A 14630-nucleotide genomic window follows, 5' to 3' on the forward strand; every position below is an offset into this window, starting at 1 on the left:
TCCTGGGTTCAATCCCCAGTACTAAAAAAAACCAAAAACCAAAAACTTTATCCTTGGGTGGACTTTTTCCTGTCTTGATTATGACCTTTGGAGCACAAAAACACTTAATTTTAATGAAATCCTATGTATCTATTTTTTCTTCAGTCTTGTCTTTCTGGTTTCTTGTCTTAGAAATAATTGCTGAATTCAAGGTCATAAAGATTTACTCCTGTTTTATTATAATAGTGGAAATGTTTTTGTTCATATATTGCTCTTATGTAATGTTTTTTCATTTTTGTTTATTTTTGTATATACTCTGAGGTAGAGTTCCATTTTCATTCCTTTGTGGATATTTACAAGTCATACCATTATTTGTTGGGAAAAAAATGATAATTCTTAATTGAACTGTCTTGGCATTCTTGTAAAAAATCAATTGACCTTATATGTAAGAGTTTATTTCTAGACTTTGAATTCTATTCCATTGATCTATGTCTGTTCTTACATGAATATCATTGTTTTGATTTGCTATGTCTTTGTAATAAGTTTTGAAATTGGAAAGTGTGAGTTATTTAACTTTTTTTTTAGTGCTTAATAAATATTTATCATTTTATTTTATTTTTTAAAAGATGGTGGTCTCTACTTGTTTCCCAGGCTGTCCTTGAACTCAGTATCTTTCTACCTTAGTCTCCTGAGTATTTGGTATTACAGATGTGCACTACCATGCTTGGCTAAGAATATTTAAAACATTTTTTTCCCGTTTTTTTCTTTTTTGGGTGGTGGTGGGAATTGAACCTAGGGCCCTGTGTATGCCAGGCAAGTGCTTGCTGTACCATTGAGCTACATTCTTAAACATACTTCATCCCAGTGTTAGTTGAGGGTTTTGCTATGTTGCTTAGGCTGCCCTTGATCTTGAACTTTTGCTACCCTCATGCCTTGGCCTCATGAGTAGCTGAGACAAGTGTGTGCCACCATGCCCAACTACAGTTAGTGGTTTTTTTAAAATTAGAAACTTTTTTTAATTGACAAGGTAATATCGCTTATATTTATGGGTTGCCATTGTGATGTTTTAATATATATACACACTGTGTTATGTTCAGTTAGGGTAAATTTATCTATCTGATTAAACATTTGTCATTTCTTTGTGGTAAAAATGGTCAAAATCCTTTCTTTTAGCATTTTTGAAATGCACAGTATAATAGTTTTCTGTAGTCACGCTACTGAGCAATATGACCTATTTCTGTTGTCTTACTGTATTGCGGTGCTTGTTGACCAACTTTTCCTCATCCCTCTTTTCCTCTCCCAGCCTCTAGTAACTGCTGTTCTTTTCTACTCAGAACTTTAGGGGATCTTTTTCCAGATTCCCTATATAATGAGACGATGACGTATTTGTCTTTTTGTGCCTGACCTTTTTCACTTAACATCACAGCCATTATGGAAAACAGTATAGGGATTCCTCAAAAAATGAATAGAGCTACTACATGATCCAGCAATCCTGCTGTGGGTTACATATCCAAAAGGAATGAAAGCAAATAGAAAGGATATCTGCAATCTTAGATTCCTCGCAGCATTATTCATAATAGCCAAGAAGTGGAATCTGCTTACGTATCTATCAGCTGATGACTAGATAGAGAAAATGTGGTGTATAAATACATATAGAATACATAAAAAGGATGAAATCCTGTCATTAGTGCATTATAATTATAATGGTGGGATTTGTTGTTACATATTCACATGATATATGGCCAATTTCATTCCTAGTATTCTTTTGTCTTTTTCAAGTTTTTTTTCTCTCTCATGAAACACAGGCAATTTTTTAATGGATGTACTTCTTTTTAGATTATTATCTTATGGATAGGTTAGAAGAGAGTGCATTTGTTATTTATTTCTCCAGATGCCATTTTTAAAGGTATTCTAATGCTTAAAGGGAAGGTTTATATTTTGACTGAAATGCTTCTACTATAGTTGGGCAAATAGTTGAGTAGCAGGAGTAGTGTGTGAAGGATATGGAGAGCCAAATGACTCTGGGAGAAACACTGGGTTCCATACAAATTGCCTTTTAATTTAAGTTAAATCAAATTCACTGAATCTGTTTATTAGTATTTAATTTCCTGATAATATTTTGAAGTTTGGCTTGTGTCTGCATATTTTTACTTTTTCAAGTGAACTTTTTATTTAAAGTGAACTTTATTAAGGTAAATTTGTATGTTACAAAATTCATCTAGCCTTTTTTTTTTTAATTTTGTAGTTACAGATGGGCAAACTGCCTTTATTTATTTTTTATGCAGTGCTAAGGATCGAACCCAGTGCCTTGTGTGCTAGGCAAGCACTCTTCTACTGAGCTATAGCCCCAACTCCTCACCTAGCTGTTTTTGAGAGATGTGTGAACTTACGAAATCACTGCCCAGTCAAAATACAGAATATTCCCATCACTACTAACAGGGTTCCATGTGTCCATTTGCCATCATTTCTCCCTCCTGCCTCAGTGAATTACTGATCTGATCTCCCTGTCACTGTAGGTTTTTTTTTTTTTTTTTTTTTTTTTTTTTTACCTCTTACAGAATTTAATAGAAACATTTATTTCCAGATCTTTTATGAGGATTTCTGAGTTTGTGATCATATTGTTTGTTATTAAGAACATAAACAAAATAATTACTGGTTTAAATCTTGAATTTTCTCAGCTAAGAGTTATTTCTGAATGGTGACTTGGTAACTTCACTATTAAATAAAAATTTTTGTGTTAAATTCTGCAGTGGAAATACTGACATAGAAAAGTTAACAGTGAATCTCTGAAATTAGATACAGGCCAGTGGAAGGAAGAGAGCAGTAACTGATCTGCTCCTATCCATTTCCATACTTGGCTCTTAAAAGTTAGTTTCATGCTCATCTTAACCATTAAATACATTTTTTGGCTTATATTTTCCTGTACATATGGATATTACTTTGAACACAGGACACCATTCAAAGTGATATTGTATTGTTGACCAAAACTGTTTTTAAAACATAATGCTTTATTCCCATAGTCTTCCTCAAGGGCACAGAGGGATCTTTATTTTTATTTTATTTTTTTCCCAGAAAGCGACTGAGGCAGCGGAGGTGTGCCCAACCTGATTTCTAGCCCCATCTTTGAAAATATCTTTATTGAGATGCAATTCACAAATCATATGTCATTCATTCAAAATGTAAAATTGAGTGGTTTTTAGTTTGTCCGCAGAATGGTGAAGCAATCACCACGACTTTAGAACTTTTATTGTCCCAAAATGAAACTCTATAGCCGTTACTAGTGATTCTCCGTTTCCTTCCAGGTACTCTTCCCTTTCTTGGCTCCAAGCAACTACTTACCTACTTTCAGTTTCTATGTATTTGCCCCTTCAGGACATTTAAAAAATACTCCTGACTCCAGTTTTATAGTCTTTGACCAACTTCTCCCATGTGCCTCTCCTTCCTAATCACCTAAGCTTTTGGTAATCACAATTCTACTTGCTCCCTGTATGATAACTTTAAAATTTCACGAGTGAGATCGTGTGGCAGTTTTCTCTCAGTGCTTATAGCTTATTTCATTCAACATAAGATCCTCTAGGTTTATCCATGTTTCAGATGACAGGAATTTGTTCTTTTTCTTCTTTCTTTTTCTTTTCTTTTTTTAAAATTTGTACCAGGGATTAAACCGAGGGGCACCACTGTGCTACATCCCCACCCCTTTTTTATTTTGAGACAGGGTCTCACTAAAGTTACTTAGAGCCTTTGCTGAGTTGCTAAGCCTGGCCTCAAACTTGGGATGCTCCTGAATAACTGGGATTACAGGTGTAAACCACTGTGCCTAGTTGAGTAATTTGTTCTTTTCTCTTTCTTTCTTTTCTTTTTCTTTTACGTTAACACACTATTATGTTGTATATATACACACCACATTTACTCTATCGATTCAACTGTTGATGGACACTTCTAGACCTTTTAAAGACACCTAATTTTACACATTTATCAAAATTTCATGTTACTTGGTTAGACCTCTTGACAGCCAGTCCTTTGCTCTTCTTTGCGAGTACCTCAATCTTGCCTTCTATTCAAAAATCTGTAATGATTATTCTAAAAACAAAACAAATTCCGAAAAAACTCAGAGGTAGGTTGGGCAGAATTGCAAGGATTGGTTGTAAGTCTGAGTACTCGAATAATTTATTTCAGTTTATTGAACTGTAGGTTTTGGGATTTGAACCGAGAAGTTCTGTTTTCTAAGCATGTCTTGTATTTATTTACAACAGTGGAATGTAATATACATAAAGTGTAGTATTCTAAAAGTAAAGCCTTTGTGTAACATTTTACATATGTTTAGGCCCATGTAATTATATACATATTAAGATACAGAATGTTTCTTTTTCTAGGTTTCTTCCCACTCTTTCTCAGTTGATACATATTCTCAAGACATAATCACAATTTTGTCTTCTGTCACAACAATACCTTTGGTTCTTGTTTTTCATTTTATAGAAGTCCTTTTCAGAATATTCTTTTTTTTTTTGGTAGTCAATAGGGGCATACCTAACCTGTTAGTAAAGTTACAATCAGAGGGAGGAATGGCAGTTATGATTCATATGATGAATAAGGTAAGAGATCCTAACGTATATGTTGCATTCCTCATGGTCAGAGTATATTTTACTGGAACTAGAATATAAAGGTTTTTTTATCATTTGAATTTTCTTTATCATAAGGAAAATAATGAAGTAGTGTGATGTAGTGAATGTTCATGTACCTATCTAAACTAATATTGATTTTCTGTTATATTTGTTTCAGGTTAAAAAAACTTTTTGTTAGGATCCAATTTGAAATTTAGTATATGTTCTAGAAATAATACAAGGAACTCCCAGTGCTCTTCACCAGTTGATTACGTTTTGTTGATTACGTTTCTAAGCATGTCTTGTATTTATTTACAACAGTGGAATGTAATATACATAAAGTGTAGTATTCTAAAAGTAAAGCCTTTGTGTAACATTTTACATATGCACTTCTCTCTCCATTTTTGCTCCATGAATCATTTGAGAGTTGGAGACACTGTGCCCCTTTGTCTCTTGAGTATTTGTGTGTGTATTTACTAGGAATAAAGACATTCTCTTATATAACCACAAGCAATTCTTTGAGTTTTTAGAGTTTAGCTTTAATGTTCTTAGGTAGACCTCAGAGTTGGCAAAATATTTCACACAGTACCTCAGATCGATATGCCGTCAGAATTTTTAGTATGTTTAATATTAGTATTAAAGTACTTGTCAGGGTGGTACCCTGTCTCGATATTTAAGAGCCCATTTTTTCTCTTATACGTATAACTTCTGGTATTCTCCCTTGTCACATTTACATTTTAATATAAAACTGATAATAATGATCTGTTACCCTTAGTGTCTAAGTTTTAGTATTTTGTTATAGATTATAATATTTGGAGAATTTGAAAAGATCCTATCATTGTTTTAGGGGAAAACTGGGGCATACAGGTAAATCTTGTCAAATCCCGAGGAGGTGTCTGTTTTCTGGTATTTTAGAATCTGGAAGCATACTAACTTTATGACCTTGGTCAAGTTACTTGATCCCTTGGAAACTTGAAGCCCCCACTGTGATATGGGGATAAGCGGCACCTACCTCAACAACCTTGAGGATTAAGTGAGATAATATGTGTAAAATACATAACCTAGTGATTAGTACATAATTTAATAAATACTAGCTTTAAAGTTACATACTGATATTTGAAGTTTAGTTTTGCTTAACGAAGTAATCTTTGCCCATTTAGAATAGTTTTATTAAGCATTTATTATGTTATGGTATTTACATAGTTTTTTGTGCATTTCTATGTATGTTTTAACTGTAGTTCTCATGTGAACTTAGCAGTTGTTCCTTCTGCAATAAACACTTTTTTTTTTTTTTTTTTTTTTGGGGTGCTGGGGATCGAACCCAGGGCCTTCTGCTTGCAAGGCAAGCACTCTACTGACTGAGCTGTCTCCCCAGCCCCAATAAACACTTTTTAAAAGGCTTTTTAAATTTAATTGTTGATTCTCCAATAATCCCATGAGTCTGTTAGGGGAGATGATTATATTTGTTTTGAGAGCTCAAAACATATACCTAGAGAGTGTATAGTTTAGTCACTGATTCACAACAGGACATTAATGGCAATAGCTAATGTATGTGGATATTAGCTCACCTAATCCTTACAACATGAGATACTGTTTCCATTGGAATCATGAGAAAAAAAAAGTGACTTCTCAAGATTGTAGAACTAATAAGTGTCTGAATTGGGTTTTGAGGCAGGCAGGCTGACTCTAAAGCTGTGCAAGAATGTATTACAAGCCAATATTATTTAAAATGCTGGTGTATGTTTTAATTTTTGAACACTAGAATTCCTCTGGGAGACGTTAAAATAGCAGGAAGTGAAGTGATAATGCAGAGTAAAAGAGGAAATCATATTCCTGCACAAGGCCAAAGATGTGAAGAATAGAAGTAATAAAATTCCACAAATTATGGAGAATAAAATAAAGAAAAATGGGAGATCTAGCCTTAAATCCTGACTTTTGTGAAATAATTTGCATTTTTGATGAGGTTTACCGTCTTCTAGAATAATTTTTTAATCCCCCCCTTTTTTTTTTTTCAGAAGAAAAGTTCAAAAGATACAGATCAAACCATCTATGCATTCTAAAATCCTTTAGATAGGTGGTATCTCTTTTCTGTAAGTCTATATTTGTAATGTAGACCAAGATTAGATTAGATAAAAATAAAAATAACCCCTTAACCTGTGTACTATTTTTACAGTACCAACCCTAATCCAGTAATTAATTTTTGGGAAAATTCAAATTATTTGGACACGTTTGGGAACTTTTAGGTAGTCACAGTCTCATTAATATGCTGATCAGATGGACCAAATTGTCTTCTCCAGTCAGCTTTTTGCTTCCTTGCTCTTATATTTGCTCTATTGTACTGGTCCCCATAACAACATAAACTTACAGCCCAGTAATGCAGGGCAAATAGACTCCCTTCCTGACCTGGAGCTCTTTCCTGTACTAGATGCCAGCTCAGGATGGTAAGCCTCAAAGTTTAATGGAAACCTAATTTCCTGACTTTCTCCCACTAGATTAGATTGTCTTAACTGTTGAAATAAAGAGGCTCTGTGAAGAGTAGCTAGAAAGTGATTGTCTTGTGGATTTTTTTTCCCCACTGTATACAAAAAAATCTTGTCAATTGTGACCAAAATTTACAGAGGAAAATAATTGATATAAGAATAATTAGTCAACATCAGGCTGTATTTACCCATGTTGTTGGTAACTACATTGGGCCTTTCAGTTGAGAATTGATATTACCCAGGTTTCCATCCTGTGGGCTCTCCAAAAGCTGAGCTAATTCTCAGGGCTCTGAGTATCAGAAAAATAACTGAGAGCTCATCTTTTCTAGTACTGGTATCTATAGCAGGGTTCAAAAATATTAAAAAGACCTTAGTCCATATCCCCCACCCCTTTTGGTTTTTTTTGGGTACTGGGGATTGAACCCAGAGGTGCTTAACCACTGAACCACATCTCCAGCCCTTTTTTTAAACTTATTTTTTATTTTATTAGAGACAGGGTCTTGTTGAGTTGCTTAGGACCTCACTAAGTTGCTGAGGCTGGCTTTGAATTTGTGATCCTCCTGTCTCAGCTGCAGAGTCAATGGGATTATAGGCCTGTGCTTCCACGCCCGTGCCCCACATTGTTCATTGGTGCATTGTAGTTGTACATATTGATGGGATTTATTGTTAGGTATCTGTACATGCACACAACATAGCAATATAATTTGCCTTATATCACTTCCCAGCACTTGCCCCTTCCTACCCACCTCTTACCCCTTGGTCCCTCTTCTCTACTGATCTCCCTTTTTGATTTTATTTTTGTTTCCCTTTTTCCTCTCAAGCTTGTGCATGTAAGAGAAAACATAAGATCCTTGACCTGATCCTTAACATGATGGTCTCTAGGTCCATCCATTTCTCTGCAAATGACATGGTGTTTCTATGCCTAGACTTTTTGGGAGCCTCCATACTGATTTCCATAGTGGTGTTACTAGTCTACAGTTCCACCAATAGTGTAGAAGTGTTCTTTTTTTGTGTTCTTGATGACTGCCATTCTGACTGGTATGAGATGAAATTTCAAAGTAGTTTTGATTTGCATTTCCCTGATTGATAATGATATTGAATATTTTTTCATGTATTTGTTGTCCATTTGTATTCTTTTGAAAGGCATATGTTTAATTCATTTGCCTATTTATTAAGTGGGATATTTGATTTGTGTGTGTGTGTGTGTGTGTGTGTGTGTGTGTGTGTGTGTGTGTGTATGTTATTTGGTGTTAAGTTTTTTGAGCTCTATGTATTCTGGGTACCGATTCTTTATCAGAAGAGTAGCTAGCAAAGATTTCTCTCCCATTGTGTGGGTTTTCTCTTCACATTTCCTTATTATTGCCTTTGCTGGGCAGAAGCTTGTTTATTTGATGCCCTCCCACTTATTAACTCTTGGCATTTTTTCCTGAATTTAGAGCTAAGGGTTTTCTTTAGAAAATTACTGCCTGTGCCTAAAAGCTGAAGTGTTGATGCTATGTTTTCTTCCTGGACTTACATAGTTTCTGGTCTAATTCCACAGTCTTTGATCCATTTTGAGATTTCTTTTTTTTAATCTTGATATTAGATTAAACTTTTGTTTTATCTTCTCTTTCTTCTGTCATCTTTCTAGTCATTTTTACTAATGTTTTAGCTTTATCTTGTACTTCATTTGGATTTTCAATTTTAAGATCCTCCTCATCAATGCTGAATCATATTTTTTTGGGCTTGGTGTTGGGAATTGAACCCAGGTCCTTCTGCAAATGAGGCAAGCACTGTACCACTGAGCTGCGTTCCCTGCTCCTGGCACTTTAAATGACTGTGAATATCATTTGAGTGTCTACTGAGTAACAAGACATCCACTATCTTTGATCACAGTTCTGAGACTCAGAAGCTCTTTGTTTTTGAGAATCCTTTTTGTGCTTGTTTACTTTTTTTCTTTCAAAAAACTTTAAAAATGTGTTTTATAAAAAGCTAATTGTAGAATATAAAATAGGTGAATAATATTACATATAATTCTTGGTGTTAAGTAGATATCAAAATGCATTTCATAAGTATATATGAAAGATTTAAAATCATTGAATGACAAAATAAATTCTTGGGAGCCTGTTTTTTAATTCGTAATTTGGCATCATTTTCTGCTGGATAGATGGTTCAAGAGGAGTAAGACCTTTCTGAAATTAGTCTCTGATTGGGAATATACATGTACTTCTAGTTATATTTAAGGAGAATAAAATTTTTACTGACTTGTGAACCCAAAGGTGATTTGCCTGACTTTGCCACTGTTTCAGTACCTATAGGTTTAGTTAGTGAAGGTTTTAGCCCTTTGAAGAAATTTTACCTGAAGTCGTGGAGAGAAGTATGTTCAGCACGGTGAGCTTGTCAGAGTAAGGCATTTATCTTCATATACTTATTTATTTAATCTTCATATACTTATCTTCTCTGCCATGAGAACTTCTTGTTTCAGGGAAAAGAGTAACTTTTTGCTTTTTTCTGACTTTCATATGTTAATTTTGTGATGTTTTATTCTATGCCATGTATCCTCACTTGAGGTCATGTTTCTGATTACTGTGGGAGAAAAAGTCAGACTTTGAGTTTATTGTCTTTTCTTCCTATTCCATAAGGGGACATGGGATGCATAGGGAGATAGTGAGCTAAGTTGGAGGAAGATGGTATTTATGATCTTACAAAACAATCTTAGGACATCTGTGGCTTCTGGCATGCAGAGGCAGCATGACTTTTGGACCAAATGAGGCACTATATTCTTATTTCTGTGGTATATTAAAGTTTTGGGAACTACTTTGCTTTGTTGCCTTAAAAGTCCGTTTGGTTATATTCCTCTTCCAGCCAACCCTGTTCTTCTTTTTTTTTTTCCCCCAGAATTGATTGAAGCCTTCAAATATCTTTCCCTTGCTCCAAAATGTATACCATCACAAACTTGTTACCATTCCCATACATTTATTTCTTTTCCCAAGTTGTCTTTTTTTAGAACACTTTTTATAGTGAACTGTAATACACAAAGTGCATGAATACACAAAATGCAGATGTACAGTGTATTGCATGATTCTGAAGTGCATACTAATGTTACCATCACCCAGACCAAGAAATAAAGCATTGCCAAGCACCCAGAAGACTGCCTTATCTCTATTCTTTACTTATCTCACTTATTCTTTTAGAAGTAACTATTGTCCTAAGTATTTTATTTTTTGTAATCACTAGCTTTTATTTGTATGTCCCCTTTGTATCCATCCCTCACAAATAGGAGTTTTTCCTATTTTTGAGTAGAATCATACTGATATATTCTATTTTCTTTTGCATGTTTCTATGGAGTGTTGTGTATTGCTCTAGTTTGTTCATTTTTATTGTTACATTGTACAGAATACACTACAAAGTATTCATTTTACTGTTGCCGGACGTTTGGATGTTTCCAGATTTGCTGCTATAAATATTCTTATAAGTTCTCAGTTCTCTAGGAACAGAATTGCCAGAGTGCAGTATTTCTGTATCTTCAGTGTTGGTTCCCAAAGTGGTTTGTCACATTTCCAGTGGTAGTATGTTCTTGTTCCACATCATCATCAATACTTGATATCTTCAGTATTTAGAATTTTTGAAAATCTGGGAAGATTTTAGTATTACCTTGTGATGAACTTGCCTGAGTAGGGTTTTTATCACTTTCCATGTCTCAAGAATTTGATTTTTGGTAAGAGCTTACTGGGAATTGAACCCAGGGGTGCTTAACCACTAACCCAGGTCCCCTGCCCTTTTTTCTTTTGAAACAGAGTCTTACTAAGTTGCTGAGGCTGGTTTTGAACTTGTTATCTTTCTGCCTCAGCCTCCTCTTTTTTTTTTTTTTTTTGCGGTGCTGGGGATCGAACCCAGGGACTTGTGCTTGCAACAAAAGCACTTTATCAACTGAGCTGTCTCCCCAGCCCTCTGCCTCAGCCTCCTGAACTGCTGGGATTACAGACGTATGTCTCTGTGCCGAGTAGATCTTTGTTTTTAAGAAAATATATTATTTTTAATATATTTAAAAATATGTATTCTAAAATATATTTTGAGCCAGGCGCAGTGGTACATGCCTGTAATCCCAGCGGCTTGGGAGTCTGAGGCAGGAGGATCAACAATAGTGAGGTGTTATGCAACTCAGTGAGACCCTGCTTCTAAATAAAATACAAAATAAGGCTAGGGATGTGGCTCAGGCATTGAGTGCCTCTAATTTGAATCCTTGTTCCCCCCCCCCCCAAAAAAAAAAAAAAGTGTGTGAGTGTGTGTGTGTGTGTGTGTGTGTGTGTGTGTATGTGTATGTATATGTATATATATAATTTTTAAATTCAGCATCTTAAGTTATCTTCAACAGGAGTGCTGATTTGAATTAGATTGAGCATCTTTAATCTGAAACTAAAATGCTCTGGAATTTGAAACTTTGTGTGTAGGCATTTCAGATAGCAAAGTATTTCAGATTTTTAATTTTCAGATTAAAGATGTTCAGATGGTAAAGTCTATGTAAATATTGTAAACTCTGGAAAAACTCCAGGATCTGAAACATGTTTACTCCTAAGCATTTTGGGTATGGGAAATCCAGCCTGTACTTTGGTTTTGTTGGAAGTGTTTTAACCAGTGTTTTGGCTTTCCATTTAGAATTCTGTAATGAGATTTGTGTGTATGAATTAAAGCTAAAAACTGGATTTTAAGTACTTGGGTAGAGTTTAAGAGAGTTACTTCCAGTTATAGGCTAGACTGAGGTCAGGGTTGCATTGTGAATGGATGTGTTAGAGGTTGAAGTATAGGGTTTAGGTCTTCTGTGAGATTTGTTGATCAAATGTATTTTTTTTACTTCATCCTGAGATGAAAGATATTTCAGCTTATATAATATACTCCCATTAGTTTTTCTTTCTTTTTTTTCCTCTTTCTTTTTGGTACTGGGGATTAAACTCTGGGGTGTGGAACCACTGAGTCACATCCCCAGCCCTATTTTGTATTTTATTTAGAGACAGGGTCTCACTGAGTTGCTCACTGCCTCACTTTTACTGAGGCTGGCTTTGAACTTGAAATGCTCTTGCCTCAATCTCCTGAGCCACTAGGACTACAGTTGTGTGTCGACACACTTGGCTCCCATTAGTTTTACAGTGCATTGAAAGGCAGCTTGATCTTCGGTTGCTAGGTTGAGAAGCATTAGATAAAGAGGGAAAGCAGGAAAAATATACAAGCAATGCTGGAATGAAAATGGGATGAACCTACTGAAAACTGCCATTTCACTCCAATGGTAACCTGAAATTTTTTCTATAATTTTTTTTAAAAATATTTTTTAGTTGTCAATGAGTATTTATTTGTGGTACTGAGGATTGAACCCAGGGCCTCACACATGCCAGGCAAGCACTCTACCACTGAGTTATAGCCCCAGCCCTTATATTGATATGTTTGACAAATCATTTTTCTGTTCAGGGTTGGATGAAATATCAAAATGAAATTAGAATTTTAAAGAAACTTGGAGGGGCCCTAGTATGTGCTCACTGAGCAGCAAGGGAATAATTTGGAAAATGGCTTGTCAAAGCATTAGTGTTGAAACATTTATAAAGTTGTTCAGTATTAATTGACTTGGATGCATAGGAAGATTAAAAGCACAGGTTTATTAGATAACTAGGAAACAAAGATCGTTTGCATTGGGGAGAGAGAAATAAATTTTGCATAGGTAAAATGATAAAAAGATCAGTTTATTCTTCCTTTATTCCTGGGGACTGGGTTTTTCCTTCTTTCTTCACTTTCTACTCTTAATTTCCTCCCTTTTCTTTTTGCCTGACTGATAAAAACACTAATGTACTGTTTACAAACCCCAGTTGCTTTACCTTAAACATAGTCCAGATTACTGAGTACTGTCTCCATCTATTTCTTTCCTCTCTCAAGTAAATGTTTAATGTTTGTTTCTCTTTCTTACTTCATCTTTAGACCTGCAGGAACTTTTACAACTCCATAGATTTTGTAGTCCAGATTCCCTGTTGGGGAGGTTTAGATGCATATTAATGATAGTCTTCAAAGATGTCTGTCTAACTTTCAAAACACCAACCCATATATTTCACCCTGGAAGTTTTTAGGCAGTCTCATAAGATCACAGTTACATCTAGGGAAGAGGTTCTTTAAATGTTTAAAACTTAACAGTATTTAAATAATATAAGTAGGCAATAAGTTATTAATAAACAGTGCTCCATAAAATGATTTGTCTAGGGGAAATATAGAGTTAAACGTAAGTAAAACATTTATACTTCATGTTACAGAGGAGGGCTTAAATACCTGAATACATATAAAATGTCTCAGATAATTAGACAAATTCAGCTTCTTTAGACAAGGAATATGAACACACAGGATGCAAATGAATATGTATACCTAGGGGAGCAAAATGGTAGATTGTGTTCTTCAGGTGGTAGTAAAGTTACATAAAGAGTAAGATCATTGTTAGGATTTTATTTTTTTATTTTTTATTTTTAGTTAGTGTGACCATGTGGAATACCAGAAGGGAGTAAATTTGACATATTAGCTAAGAAGGTACTTTTCATTCTGATAAAACTTTATTGTCAGTAAATCTGTACAAACTCTTAAATTAGTTGTAATTATATTTTTAATTGGTATATTTCTGATTGAGTTTTCTAATTTTTAGAAGTGTTCACTTTTGTACTTGTTAAATAGTTTTATTTCATTCATTTACTATGAGTGATCATCAGTTAAAATGAATGATCATCAATTAAAATGAATGAACAATAAAGTGTGCTCATTGCTGAAATCACTGTTGTATGAATTATAATGATAGCAGATTTCTCCATAAAGTCAGTACAGTATCCATATCAATTTATTTCTGGAAATGAGTTGTTTAAATATTAAGAAAATATGAGTTTTAATATTTGTATAATAGAAAGTTCCACCATTTATTTTTGTCCTTTGAAGCTATAACTTTTGAGCAGATTAGAATTCTGGATCTCTTAGAATTTTGCCTAATTTTCTTCTTTTCGTATATTTTTTCCTGTATTTTCTGTGCTGAGGATTGAACCCTTGTACATGCCAGACAAGTATGCTTACCACTGGGCTACCCCCCAATCCAGATTTCTAATGTTAGTGAAAGGAGAAAATAATTTTTAATTTATATTACCATGTTGTAAAAAATTTATTCAAATGAGTATTTCTGTCAAGAAGAAATCCATAACTTCAAAAACTAAAATTTGTGAAGCACTCAGTGTCTAATAGGTATTGTCTAAAAATAGTAGGCAGAGTATCTTGTGCTCAGTTAATACAGAAAATAGTAAGCAAAGATTTGTATTGGAATTACATTAATCCCTAATCCCGTCTCTTTGGTTGTTTTTATAAAACCTGGTACACTTGATTCAGATATGGTTTGTTATTCAGGGCTTTGTTATTGGTGACAAAAACTCAAGAGCTTAAACCAATAAACCAAAGGGGAAATAATGGATTTATTGGCAGGATACTAAAACATCTTACATAATTGAAAGAACTGTGGCAGGCAGCTTTGGGATTTTTGAGGACTGGAAGAGGAGATGTAGTGTCTCAAATATGATAACTTTGCATGTCT

At 34.4% G+C, this 14630-nt stretch overlaps 1 protein-coding gene and 1 long non-coding RNA gene across 13 annotated transcripts in view; one reads left to right on the forward strand and one right to left on the reverse strand.

Moving 5' to 3' along the window:
* The window catches only part of MTMR3 (myotubularin related protein 3), a 120206-nt gene that overhangs the window by 33436 nt on the left and 72140 nt on the right, over window positions 1–14630 (forward strand). The gene's annotated exons all lie outside the window — the stretch shown is intronic.
* LOC306668253 lies at window positions 4473–5859 on the reverse strand. Its single transcript, XR_013765788.1, has 2 exons — window positions 4971–5859; window positions 4473–4871 (listed from the first exon to the last, which is right to left on the reverse strand). It is a non-coding gene; the product is annotated as an uncharacterized lncRNA (long non-coding RNA).

The sequence above is a fragment of the Sciurus vulgaris genome (genome assembly GCF_902686455.1).
Source record: "Sciurus vulgaris genome assembly, chromosome: 8".
In the NCBI taxonomy this organism is placed as follows: Eukaryota; Metazoa; Chordata; class Mammalia; order Rodentia; family Sciuridae; genus Sciurus; species Sciurus vulgaris.